At 38.7% G+C, this 13,843-nt stretch overlaps 1 pseudogene; it reads left to right on the top strand.

Annotated features, from left to right (window-relative positions):
- Positions 1-2,453: 2,453 nt before the first annotated feature.
- On the top strand, positions 2,454-4,326 carry LOC127232460 (cilium assembly protein DZIP1-like; annotated as a pseudogene).
- The last annotated feature ends 9,517 nt before the right edge of the window (positions 4,327-13,843 follow it).

Raw genomic sequence — 13,843 nt, 5'->3', positions numbered from 1 at the left:
ACTACTAGTTAAAATTTACCAACTTTAGTCTTCCTCCCACAAATATAACACGGTCACTTTCTTGCCATATCAGAAAAGCATTCAAGGTCCACACCCTTAGCTGCATCAAAATGGGACTTTTCCTGCTCCTGAACATTGAACAAAAAAGACAAGTTACCTGTACCCTAAATGATAGACCCATGATAAGCCTGAGGCAGGATAACTAAAATATTTCCTTTCCCTTTCTCTGGGGGACCGTGTATGTCCCACTTAGGGTCCTCCTTGTTTCCTAGCTTTTCTGGAAGTGTGAAATGTAGGCTGGTAATCCTTTGCTCTATGTCTAAAATCCATATATGAGTAAGTACATACTATGTTTGTCTTTTTGTTACCTCACTCAGGATGGTTCCTTCTAGTACCATCCATTTCCCTGTGAATTTCAAGACTCCATTGTTTTTTTCTCCCCTGCTGAGTAGTACTCCATTGTTTAAAAGTGCCACATCTTCTTTATGCATTCTTCAGTTGAGGGGCATCTAGGTTGCTTCCAGGTTCTTGCTATTACAAATAATGCTGCTATGAACATAGTTGAAAAAGATGTCCTTGTTGTATGAATGTGCATCTTTTAGATCTCTACCTAAGAGTGGAATTACTGGATCTTGAGGTAGATTGATTCCCATTTTCCTGAGGAACCACCATACTGATTTTCCAAAGTGGCTGTGCAAGTTTGCACTCCCACCAGCAGTGGAGGAGTGTACCTCCTTCCAGCATAAACCTATCCAGAATAAACCGTCTTTGGTGTTTTTAATTTTAACTATTCCCAAGATCTCTCAAGCAAATTGGGAGCATGGGAGAAGGGACAGGGAGTTAGGAGGAAGAGGAGGGGTGAGATGGGCATGAGGAAGCAGAAAGATTGAGTCAGGGAAAGAATAGAAGAGAGCAAGAAAAGAGATACCATAATAGAGGGAGCCATTATAGGTTTAAAGAGAAATCTGGCAATAGAGAAATATCCAGAGGTCTACAAGAATGACCCCAACTAACAATGTAAGCAATAGTGGAGATGCTACCTTAAATGTCCTTCCCCAATAATGAGATTGATGGGATTGATGGCTACCTTATATGCCATCTTAGAGCCTTCATCCAGTAGCTGATGGAAGCAGAAGCAGACACCCACAGGTAAACAATGAACAAAACTCCAGGAGTCCAGTTGCAGAGAGGGAGGAGTGATGAGCAAAGAGGTCAAGACCAAGCTGGAGAAAGCCACAGCAACAACTGACCTGAACAAGGGAGAGCTCATGGCCCCCAGTCTGATAGCTAGGAAAGAGCATAGCACCGACCCAGAACCCCTGAATGTGGGTGTTAGTTAGGAGGACTAGGCAGTCTACAGGGCCTCTGATAGTGGATCAGTATCTATCCCTAGTATAATAATGGACTTTGGGAGCCCATTCCACATAGAGGTGTCTCAACCTAGACACTGGGGGGAGAGCCTAGGCCCTGCTCCAAATGATATGACAGACTTTGAAGACTCCCCATGGAAGGCCTCACCCTCCCTGGGGAGCAGAAACAGAATGGGATGGAGATTGGTGGTGGGGACAGGGGAGGATGGGAGGGTATAGGAACTTGGATTGACATGTAAAACAATCTTGTTTCAAATTTAAATTAAAAAAAAGTTTTTAAATTCCTAATTAAAATATTACCATCACTGCAGCATTCCAAATAGAAATGGGAAAGCCAAGGTAGAGAAATGTACATGAATGTAGGATCACCTGGTACTCTTTTTCAGGCGGTCTGGCTTGATCAGTACGACACCCAAGTTCCCAAATATTGTCTATAAATGTTTGTTTTCATTTAAATGGACTTGATTATATAAAATAAATAAATAAAATAAAAAAGAAATGTACATGATTTTCTCCTCTGAAAATGTGTTGTTGCCATATTTTTCTCCAATAATACTACAAATGGGTTTCCCATCCTTAAACTATCAAAGTCTATCTCCTACTTGAAAGGCTAGAGCCCCAGGATTTATTTTGCAGAGAGTGGAGCTATGATTAGCACAGGAGCAGGGCTGGCATAAATAATGTTTAAAGGGTATTGATATGCAGTTAGTAGATAAGATCTGGAGACATAACTGTAGCTAAATGGTGGGGTATTATTGTCTTATGTATAGGAACTTATGAAGAGGGTATACTTTAAGGATACTCACTCCCCAAAACACAAATATATATATATATATATATATATATATATATATATATATATTTGTAAATACATACATACATACATACATATATATACACACACACACACACACACATACACACACATTTATACACTTTGAAAATAGACATTTTTGTCAGTCAGACTCCAAAAAGGTGAAAGGGAAAAGAGTATTTAAATCAACCAATTAGTATTATGAATTATAATTAAATATAAAGCCTATTTCTTTAAAGCAGTTAATTATGGAAGGACATATTTACTCAATGGATCCTTTTGCATTTGGTCGGAGGGCTTTGACAGCCAAATTTAATAACCAAAGTCTTCAGAGTGCTGATCATTGTCCTTTCAGGTAAGGCTTGTGTGCCAATAATCACAAAACTGTCCCTTCTCTACAACTTCCTGTCACTACATATTGCTCTGTAACTTCACTGCTTGCTTCAATGAAGTCTTCATGAGGGAAAATAATCAGTGAAAACATAACTCCATTCACAAAAAAAAAAAAAAAAAAAAAACAGAGAGAAAGAAAAGAAAATATAACTCAACTCACCATATCTTTTCCCCCAAGTCACTTTATTAGGCTAGAGTCATGTATTTGACCTTCAGCATGTATATGTTAAACTGCATTTTTTTTTCTCATTGTTTGGAGTCAGCTTCTCAGTTCTTTTGAGATCCAAGCCTCTGGTGATCACACCATGTGTAAGAGGGGGATTTCATAAGGTAACTTCTACTACTTATCACAGGCAACTAATTTATCTCTCATAATCTAAAGTGCATTCATGGCTGAGAAGGCCTTTATGAGTCGCGAAAAGATGAAGCTAGCCTAGTGGTACATGCCACACCATCCCAGCACAGGGAAGGTGCATGCAAGAAGAGCCTGTGTTTGAGGTCAGCTTGGGCTGCAAAGGAACCAGTGACTACCAAGAAAAGTGTGGTGGCCCGAGGGGTGGGGAGAGCATGGAGAAATGATACGACAAAGAGGAGATACAAATTAATTTCTAGAAAAATATCCTATCTTGAAGTAAAACACTGCCAATTCTATGAAGATAGAAACTTTACTCATAAACCTGCAAGACTTAAGTTCTTCAGGTTGCGGAACTCCCATTTATAAGATCTTTGGGTGCAGTCAGAATGCTCGTGGGCAGATAGGCCTTGAACTCCAAGTTGAGGCTGAGCGCTGCCGTAACAACGTCCTGGATGTCTAGGTCTTAGACCATAACCACTGCAGCAGGAGCCCAAGTCTTCACCTGCTCACACTGGGTGTGGTAACATGGTACTACGGATGGCCTGGCCAGGTAGAAAAGATGACCCTGCTCTTCCATCAGGAGTGTAGGCAGGGGCATGGCTTTCAAGAAGGTCCGTCCAGAAACCTATCTGCTACCCTCAGTCCAACAGTCCAGAGAGGTATGATGCCCCGGAGGGAGGTTCATCCTCTAGGGTCTTTGAAACCACCAACTCTGTATCTGGACCTCTACTCTTTTTTTCAATTCCAGCCTCATATTGAAAATATGGACTGGAGGCGGCTGGCTGCCATTGATGTGGACAAGGTGATGGGAGCCACGGATATCCTGATGCTTCAGGAAAACATCATGAACATTACCTTCTGCAAGTTGCAGGACAAGAAGTGCCCACATTGCCAGTTAGGGGTGGACCCACTGCTGTTTGAATCTCATCTGCCTGGCACAGCTCACCATTGAGTACCTAATGCATTCTCAGGAATTCCTCATCTCACAGCTGAACACGGTGGAGGAACGGTTGCACTTGAGCCGAAGTGGCTGTGAGCAGAACAAACAGCTACTCACTAGGCAGTCTGAGGAGATCAGACTACTCAAGCAGGAGTATAGATGTCAGAAGAAGATATTGTCTGCCTAGCAGCTGATGATGGGCCAGGTCAAAGCCAGCCATCACCAGTGCCATTTTTGGCAAAGCCTTTATAACCAATCTCTTCTACAGGGCCACATTCATCGCTGTCACCCTGCAGATTCTTGTCTTGGAAGAAGTACAAAGGCAAAGAGTGACAAGCTCCAGAAGGAGATTGATATGTTGAAGGAGCAGCTGCAGTTCACCATGGCTCAGCTAGAATCCACCCAGCACACCCACATGGTCAGTATCTCCAAAGACTGTAAAGTACTGAAAAAAAGAGAGAGAGAGAGAGAGAGAGAGAGAGAGAGAGAGAGAAATTTCAGAAGTCAGTTAATAGATGGGAGGAGGGAAAAAAGCAAAAACTGATCGATGAGATGGAAAAGTCAAGAACATGTTTATGAAGGAGTTTGAAGACTTAACTTCTAAGAATTCAACTTTAGAATATCAACTGTTGGAAATCCAGAAATCCAATGTGCAGGGCAAGCTCAATAAGAGCATCTGGAGAGACTCCTAGGTTTAAAGACTGACTTCCATGTCCTCATTGGTTCCAAAATATGCAGCAACACCTTGCATGCAAGTAAGCCAGTGACCAGATGGACTCAAGTTCTCAAGAAAGGATGCAGTAAGAAGCAGAGTCAGGTCTTTCTCAGGCAACCATAGCTACCCTTAGGTTATGAGTGTAACAGCCCTGTAAGGTACAGAGGATACTGTTGCAACAATTTTCATTATCATCTGTATCCTACACTCTTCCCACCCCTTTCTTCTCTGTGTTGTGTGGTGTGTGTGTGTGTGTGTGTGTGTGTGTGTGTGTGTGTGTGTGTGTGTGTGTGTTAAATGTCTCAGGGCTGAGAGCTCCACAGCCACATATTCTCCACAATTTGAAAAATTGTAAGTCTATATTAGCCACTCTCCACTACGAAAAGGAAGCTTCTCTGATAAAAGTAAGAGGTTATCCTATTTATAAGTATAAAGTATCATTTAGAAAGCAGTTTGATACTCAATCCATTAAGCAATATAAGTCTCATATACCATCATAAAACAGTTGCTAACCCCATGTACTTGTCAACATTACACCATGATACTCCCTAAGTTTTAAGCTTCTGTAAATGTAGGGAACAACCCCCCCCCCCCATACAGATGGAGCCTTATGAAATTTACATTTTCAATTCCCAGTTTACAAATGCTTTTCTAAGTTTTAAAATATTTTCAAAATCATTTTATTGGCTAAGTAGTGATCTCAATTGATGTTGTTACTTAATCCATCATCTATTGTTGAAGACTTATACATGTAACTGTTGGGTTTTTTTTTTCCTCTCATTTCTAAGTAAGTATAAATAAAGGACTAGTCACATTAACAACAACAAAAGAAACCAAGAGTGACATTTAAAAGAAAAAATAAATAATATTTGATAATTAAGATAAACCAATGGTGGAATGAAAGGAGAAATATAAAAATCTAGGCTTTCTGGGTTGCTTGAACAAGTCAGTGGAAAAAAATATAGGCAACTCATAAAATACAGAAAATTGTTATGAGTAATCGTACTTTAGTTTAGAGGAAAAATAAGGAAAAAGAGAAAATAAGGTATGTCCATTATTTTAAAAGGCAAACACAACTTAAAGAAGATGGAGATAAAGAATCAAAATATCAAAAAAACGTAATAACAGCACCAAATTAGCAGCATGCTTTCTTTGGGGAGGGAGGAGGGTTGGCGTCTTTTCTTTCTTAAGCTTTACTAAAGGTAGGAGGTAACAGGAAGTATTTCAGCCAGAAAAAAATAATAATAAAGTTTTGTCTAAACATGACATTTGATAGTAGAAGATTTCATTTTTCAGGTTTATTACAAAGTTCTGTAAAACATTTTCATTATTCACAAATAAGTCAACTGTCATTACACAATATTTGTATAGTCTCCTGTTTTAGATTGCATTGACAAGAATTAGACCAAAGGAAATGTAAATATTAACAGGTTGAATTAATGTTGTTTCCTTTGTGAAGAACTGGTAGTTGTGCGAAAACTGGTATTGAGGTTGGTAGAGAACATTCAACCAAATCTTAATACTGGAAACCTCGGAATTTCCTCAATTACCTTGTTATTTATTTCACTTAAAATTTCAAAATTCTTATTAATTATAAAGGATGTTTACTTACATTTATAAAGCCAATGTTTTACTTCAAAGACTATATAAATACATAATGTAATAATTAAATACACATTTGTAGTGTCTGGAAAACTCATAAATATCATTATATCCTTCTCTCAATCTATTTTCTTTCTTATTCATAGACTTTAAAATTATCTACTAAAACAAGACCACTAGTTCTTGTTTTCCCTGTGATTGTACTGCTTTTGTTGCATTCCTTATAATATTGTTCATTTTTGTCTACTGTTACAATTTTTATAAATACTATTGTATAATTTCAAATCTTGCTTCTTTTGATCAGTATTAAAATACATGTATAAATCTTTAGTGTGTGCATATGTCTATTTTGTATTATCCTTTGCTATACAGAATTCCATTTAGCTGTAAGATATTTATGAAGTGTTGTTGTTTATAAAGTATCTGATTCTTACCTAGTGCTATATTCTATCATCGCATAATTGTTTTTATTAGTTTTTAAGGATATTCATGCCTCTACATTGCCATCAGATGTAAGAAATAATTCATGTTATTGGCCAATGAGATACTGTCTTCTCCTGCTATGCTTCTTTTTATGTAACAATATTTGTAGGGATTTGAATGTGTCTACTGATTGATTACTTGGATTGCTACCAGAGGAGAAAACATATTGTCACATATATATGTTTACTAAGAACTATTCTATTACCTTAGATATTATCAGTAGTCAGGTACACACAGTATGTTTTATGAATGTAATCATATATTTCTAACCATTACAAGCTTGACAAAAATGCTCAGGCACAAAGTAGCAAAACTGTCAAAAAACACTGCCAGAAACTGGCTTAAGTCATGCACTTTTTCCTTATATAGGCGGACTTTGTTCAGCCACTTATTACATGCCATCAGCAAAAACAAAAGCTGAGTCCTGATACTGAACAATTTCCTGTAGGAATCAATAAAGCTCTTCAGTACTTTTTAATTCTTGTATGATCATTATTTTATTCTAACAGAAATTGGCTTATGTTATGTATTATATGTAAATTACTTTATCTTTGGCAATAGTCTTGCTAAACATTATAAAAGACTTTTTGGAAAAATATCACCTCTTTTCCAAGAATTAGACTATAGAGAGACAAGAAGAATAAGACCTCCATGACCAAAAGCTTTCTAGACCTTACCATGGAATCCACCATAAATGCACCATAAATAGCAACTAACAACTCAATTATGACACTCACCAGGATATTAACATTCCTAAAACATGAACTTCTGTCTTATAAGTGTATATTTAACACTTATAGCATCTTATTTAGTAACAAGCATATAGTGTTCTTTTATACTTTCTGGGATAAGTGGGTAGAAATATTAATAGAGTCTCTTATTACTCTACTTAATAACCCAGGAATGAGACTTTTGTTGGAATGAACTCTGGTTCAAAGGTAATTTTTAAGACAGAGTCTCATTATGTAGCTTTCCTGGAAACATCTATGTAGATCAGGTTGACCTCAAACTCACAGAAATCCACTGCTTCTGCTTCTGGTTGCTTGGACCGAAAGATGTACCACCACACCTAATGAAGAATTACTATTTAAAGACCAAAAATACTTCACAGACCCCATGGACAATGTTTGGGACAGTGAGATGACTGTGCAGAAACAGGCAATTGTTTATAAGAAAACATGACATCCTGAATTTAATTCCCAGAGCCCACATGATAGAAGTGACAGCTGTAAGTCATCTTCTTGACCTTTCCACACAAGCTGTAACATATGTGCACATGTATACACACACACACACACACACACACTAAATAAATAAATATGTAAATAGAAAAATAAGTAATGATTTAAAATATTCTAGTAGTTGAATTCGAAATTGTGATGTTCTTCAACCACTGAACTAATAAGCAAAGATACCAAGTAGACTTGGTAGTACTTCCTGTATTGAAGTTAGTGGGAAAGTATTATTTTAAAAATAGTATAGGAGCCCCATCACCAGGCCTTGGCTGGAGATGAGCCTGGGCCAATTCAGGTGGACTCTCCCCTACACCCTTCCCCGAAAACTCCCTGGGTTGGCCCTGTGTCCTGTCCCCATGGAGAACACACTTGGAGCTCTGATACACCTCCCCTTACCCTGTGGCCTACCCTGCCCACTGTCCCACTGCTCTGGTGGAGCACTGGGACAGAGGGTGGATCCAACAATACAGCCATCTTCTGGGAACTACCTGGAGCTGTTCTGAGCACACTAGACCTGCCTCTACATACAGGATACAAGACCACTCTGAGTTCCTACCAGCTGGAACATTGACCCCCTTCACAGGGGTTCATCTGCCAAAGAGGCCTCAGCTGGAGAGTGCCAGGCTCAGGCTAGATCTGCCTACAGGCACAAGGAATATACTGAGTCTCAGCCTTATGGATTTTTGAGCCCCTTTGCCAGTCTTTAGCTGGGGCCTGATCACTGATCCCCCCCCCATCGACAGGCCCCTGCCTGTGGAGAGACATCCTAGAGAACTTGGCCCACCCAGTGCTACAGACATCAAACCTCTGACCCACTTAAGCCCACTGGGGAAATACCATAGAGAGAGGGAGAGACCCCACCAACACCTATTGGAAGAAGCTATAGGAAGACGGCAATACAAGAAAACACCTAACAACAGAAAGACAAGCATGACCCCACCAGAATCTAGAGAATCTATACCAACTAGACCGGAACACAACAAAGCAGATGAAGCAGAAGGAAACGACTTAAATATTATCATCATAAAAATGATAGAGGTCATCAAAGAAGATGTGAGAAAATCCCTTAAAGAAATGGAAGAAAAAACAAACAAAAAAAAGTGAAAGGAATAAATGAATTTTGTAAAGAAAGTACAGAAAGCAAAAAAAAAAAAAAAAAAAAAAAAAAAACCAGGTGAAACTGAAGTAGAGACAATAAAAACAACACAAACGCTGGAAATAGAAAAACTGGGCAGATGATCGGAAACTACAGACACAAGCATAACCAACAGAATTCAAGAGATGGAAGAGAGAATCTCAGGCACAGAAGAAAAACTAGAGGAAATAGATTCATCCACCAAAGAAAATCATAAATCCTACAAATCCTTAACACAAAACATCCAGGTGAGACACCGTGAAAAGGCCAAACCTAAGAATAATAGGCATATGGGAAGGTGAGGAAGCCCAGCTTAAAGGTGCCAAAAACATATTCAACAAAATCATTGAGAAAAACTTTCCCAATCTGAAGAAGAACATGCACCTGAAAGTAAAAGAATCATATTGAACACCAAATAGGCATTACAAACCTCAACAGCTACAAGAGAATTGAAATAGTCACCTGTATCTTATCAGAACACCATGCTTTAAAATTGGAATTCAACAACAACACAAATCACAGAAAACTTACAAACTCATAGAAACTGAACAATGTGCAATTGCACCACACCTGGGTCAAAGAAGAAATAAAGAAATTAAGCACTTTCTAAAATTCAACGAGATTGAGGACACAACATACCTGAATTTATGGGACACCTTGAAAGCTGTGTTACAAGGGAAGTTCATTGCAATAAGTGCCCATATGAAGAAAACAGAAGATAGTCACATTAGGGAATTAAGAGCACAACCTGAGAACAAATAGAAGCAATCACACCCCAGAGGAGGAGATGCCAGGAAGTAATCAATTTGAGGGCTGTAATCAACAAAATAGAAACCAGGAAAACAATACAAAAACTCAATGCAACAAACAGTTGGTTTTTTGATAATTCAACAAGATAAACAAACCTTTATCCAAACTAATGAAGAAACAGAGAGAGAACATGCAAATTAATAAAATCAGAAGGGAATCGACATGTAAAATAATAAATTAAATTAAAAAAAAATGCTTTGACTCCAAAATTTAAGTTCAAGGACAAGTTACTGGGGAAAAGGATTTCTATTTTTGTTTTCACAGAAAACGAAAAGATGTGGATTCCTTCCAGATTAATGTGGTTTGATCAAGCCAGACTGCCTGCAACAGAGTATGAGGTGATCCTACATTCCAAACAGCTGGACAAAGTAGCCTTACAGACTACAGCCAGGATTTCTGAATCTTCTTCGAATCCCCCATGACAGCGCCCCTTACCAGCAGAAGTAGTTTGGAAAGAACAATGCCCAAATTCCCAAATATTGTCTATAAATGTTTGTTTTCATTTAAATGGACTTTGTCATATAAAGTAAATTTAAAAAAATAAAATAAAATCAGAAGGGGAACATAACAACGGACACAGAGGAAATCGAGATAATTGTCAGGTCATACTTTGAAAACTGGTAACTATCAGTTTACCAAATTTAAATCAAGACCAGATAAACAACTTAAATAGACCTATACCCCACAATGAAATACAAGTAGTCATTGAAAGCCTTCAAACCAAAAAAAAAAAAAAAAAAAAAAAAAAAAAGCCCAGGACCAGATTGCTTCAGTGCAGAATTCTACCAGAAATTCAAGGAAGATATAATACCAATACTCCTCAAATTTTTCCACGCAATAGAAACAGGTTCATTGCCAAACTGTTTCTACGAGGCTTGGTACTCAAGCCTCACAAAGACACAACTAAGAAAGAAAACTACAGACCAATATCCCTGATGAAAATCGATGCAAAAATATTCAATAAAATATTTGCAAACTGAATCCAAGAACACATCAGAGAAATCATCCACCATGACCAAGTAGGTAGGCTTCATGCCTGGATTGCAGAGATGGGTTAAGATACGAAAATCTTTCAACATGATCCACCATATAAACAAACTGAAAAAGAAAAACCATATGATCATCACACTATATGTTGAAAAAGGCTTTGAAAAAATTCAACACCCTTTCATGATAAAGGTCTTGAAAAGATCAGGGATAAGAAGAACATACCTAAACATAATAAGAGCAATATATAGCAAACCAACTGCCAACATCAAACTGAATGAAGAGGAGCTTAAGGCAATTCCTCTAAAATCAGGAACAAGACAAGGCTGTCCACTCTCTCCATCTCTCTTTAATATTGTATTTGAAGTTCTAGCTAAAGCTATAAGACACAAGATCAAGGGGATCCAAATTGGAAAGGAAAGTCAAATTTCTCTATTTGCAGACAAAATAATAGTTTACATTAGCGACTCAATACACTCTACCATGGAACTCCTACAACTGATAAACACCTTCAGCAAACTAGCAGGATACAAGACAAACTCAAAAAAATCAGTAGCCCTACTTTATTCAGACAACAAAGAGGCTGAGAAAGAAATCAGAGAAACATCACCCTTTATAATAGTCCCAAACAACATAAAGTATCTTTGGGTAACGCCTACCAAACAGTGAAAGACCTATATAATAAGAACTTTGTGGCTCTGAAGAAATAAATTAAAGAAGATAACATAAAATGGAAAGATCTCCCATGCCCTTAGATTGGTAGGATAAATATAATAAAAATTGCAATCTTGCCAAAAGCAATCTACAGATTCAATGCAATCCCCATTAAAATCCCACCACAATTCTTCACTGATCTTGAAAGGTTAATAATCAATGTTATATGGAAAAACAAAAGACCCAGGATAGCCAAAACAACCCTGTACAATAAAAGAACTTCAGGAGGCATCACCATCCCTGACTTTAAGCTCTACTACAGAGCTGTATTTCTGAAATCAGTCTGGTAGTGGCCCAAAAATAGACAGCTAGACCAAGGGTATCAAATTGAAAATCATGATATAAACCCACACACCTATGAACACCTGATTTTTAACAAAACAGCTAAAAAATACCATGGGAGGAATAAAAGATCTTCAATAAATGGTTCTGGCACAATTGTTTGATGATGTGTAGAAGACTGCAGAAGGAGCCATGTCTGTCACCATGCACAAAACTCAAGTCCAAATGGATCAAAGACGTCAACATCAATCCAGCCACACTGAACCTCTTAGAATAGAAAGTAGGAAGTACCCTTGAACAAATTGGTATAGGAGACCACTTCCTGAACTTAACTCCAGGAGCACAGACAATGAGACCAACAATTAATAAATGGGATCTACTCAAACTTATAAACTTCTGTAAGGCAAAGGATACAGTTGACAAGAACAAATGGCAGCCCACAGACTGGGAAAAGATTTTCACCAATCCCATATCCGACAAAGGGCTGATCTCCAAAATTCACAAAGAAGTCAAGAAACTAGTCAACGAAACACCAAATAACCCTATTAAAAAAATGTGGAACAGAACTGAAGAAAGTATTCTCAATAGAGAAATCAAAAAGGCCGAAAGACACTCAAGAACCTGCTCAACATCCTTAGCTATCAAGGAAATGCAAATCAAAACAACTTTGAGATACCATCTTACTCCTGCCAGAATGGCTAAAATTAGAAACACCAATGACAACTTATGCTGGAGAGGATGTGGAGACAGGGGAACACTCCTCCACTGCTGGTGGAAGTGCAAACTCGTACAGTTATTTTCGAGATCAGTATGGAGGTTCCTCAGAAAAATGGGAATTAGTTTACCACAGGATCCGGCAATGCCCCTCTTAGGCATATACCCAAATGATCCACATCCATGCAACAAGGACATGTGTTCAACTATGTTCATAGCAGCATTATTTGTAATAGCAAGAACCGGAAGCAACCTAGATGCCCCTCAACTGAAGAATGGATAAAGAAGATGTGGCACATCTACACAATGGAATACTACTCTGCAGAAAAAAAATAATGAAATCTTGATATTCGCAGGCAAGTGCACTTGAAGAAACCATCCTGAATGAGGTAACCCAGTCACAAAAAGGGGAACATGATATTCCCTTGCTCATATATGGATTTTAGACCTAGATCAAATGATCACCAGCCTATAGTTCACAGCACCAGAGGAATTAGGATACAAGTTATAGTCTCAGAGATTCATATAAAGGCCCTCACAGAAGGGGGAAGGGACAAGAGGGGGGCAGAGAGAGAGAGAGAAAGAGAGAGAGAACATAAAAGAGGGAGCCATTATAGGTTTGAAGAGAAAACTCACTCTAGATACATGTCCAGAGACCTACAAGACTGCTGCCAACTAACAATGTGAGCAACTGTGAAAAGGCTACCATAAATGCCCTTCCTGGATAGTGAGATCAGCAACTATCTTATCCACTATCATGGAGCCCTCATCTAGTACCTGTTGGAAACAGAACCAAACACCCATACCTAAACACTGAGTCTAAATTGAATTCAGATGCAGATGGAGAGGACAAGATCAGGTTTCAGAAACACATAGAGACAGCTGACCTGAACAAGGAGAAGCTAACGGGCCCCCAGACTGATAGCTGGGAATCTAGCATGGGACTGATTCAAGCCACCCTGAATATGGGTCTCAGCCAGAAGGACTGAGCAGTCTAAGGGACCTCAGACCGTGGAGCCAGGATGTATTCCTGGTGCACAAAATGACCTTGGGGACACATCCCCCATGGAGGGACACTGCCTTAACCTAGAGACAGGAGAGAAGTCCTAGTCCCTACTTCAAATGACTTGACAGATTTACATGACCCCACCTGGCTCTACATGTGGAATTGGGGTGGGGGGATGGGAGGGGCAGGTGGTCAGGGTGCATGTGAGGGGGTATAGAGGGTTAGAGGGAAGAAGGGAGGGAGGGAAGGAGGGAGAGGGAACTGGGATCAACATGTAAAATAAAAAAC

Source organism: Phodopus roborovskii, unplaced genomic scaffold (genome assembly GCF_943737965.1).
Source record: "Phodopus roborovskii unplaced genomic scaffold, PHOROB, whole genome shotgun sequence".
In the NCBI taxonomy this organism is placed as follows: domain Eukaryota; kingdom Metazoa; phylum Chordata; class Mammalia; order Rodentia; family Cricetidae; genus Phodopus; species Phodopus roborovskii.
Note: the sequence above shows the minus strand (reverse complement) of the source record. Positions and strands in the feature narration are given on the sequence as shown.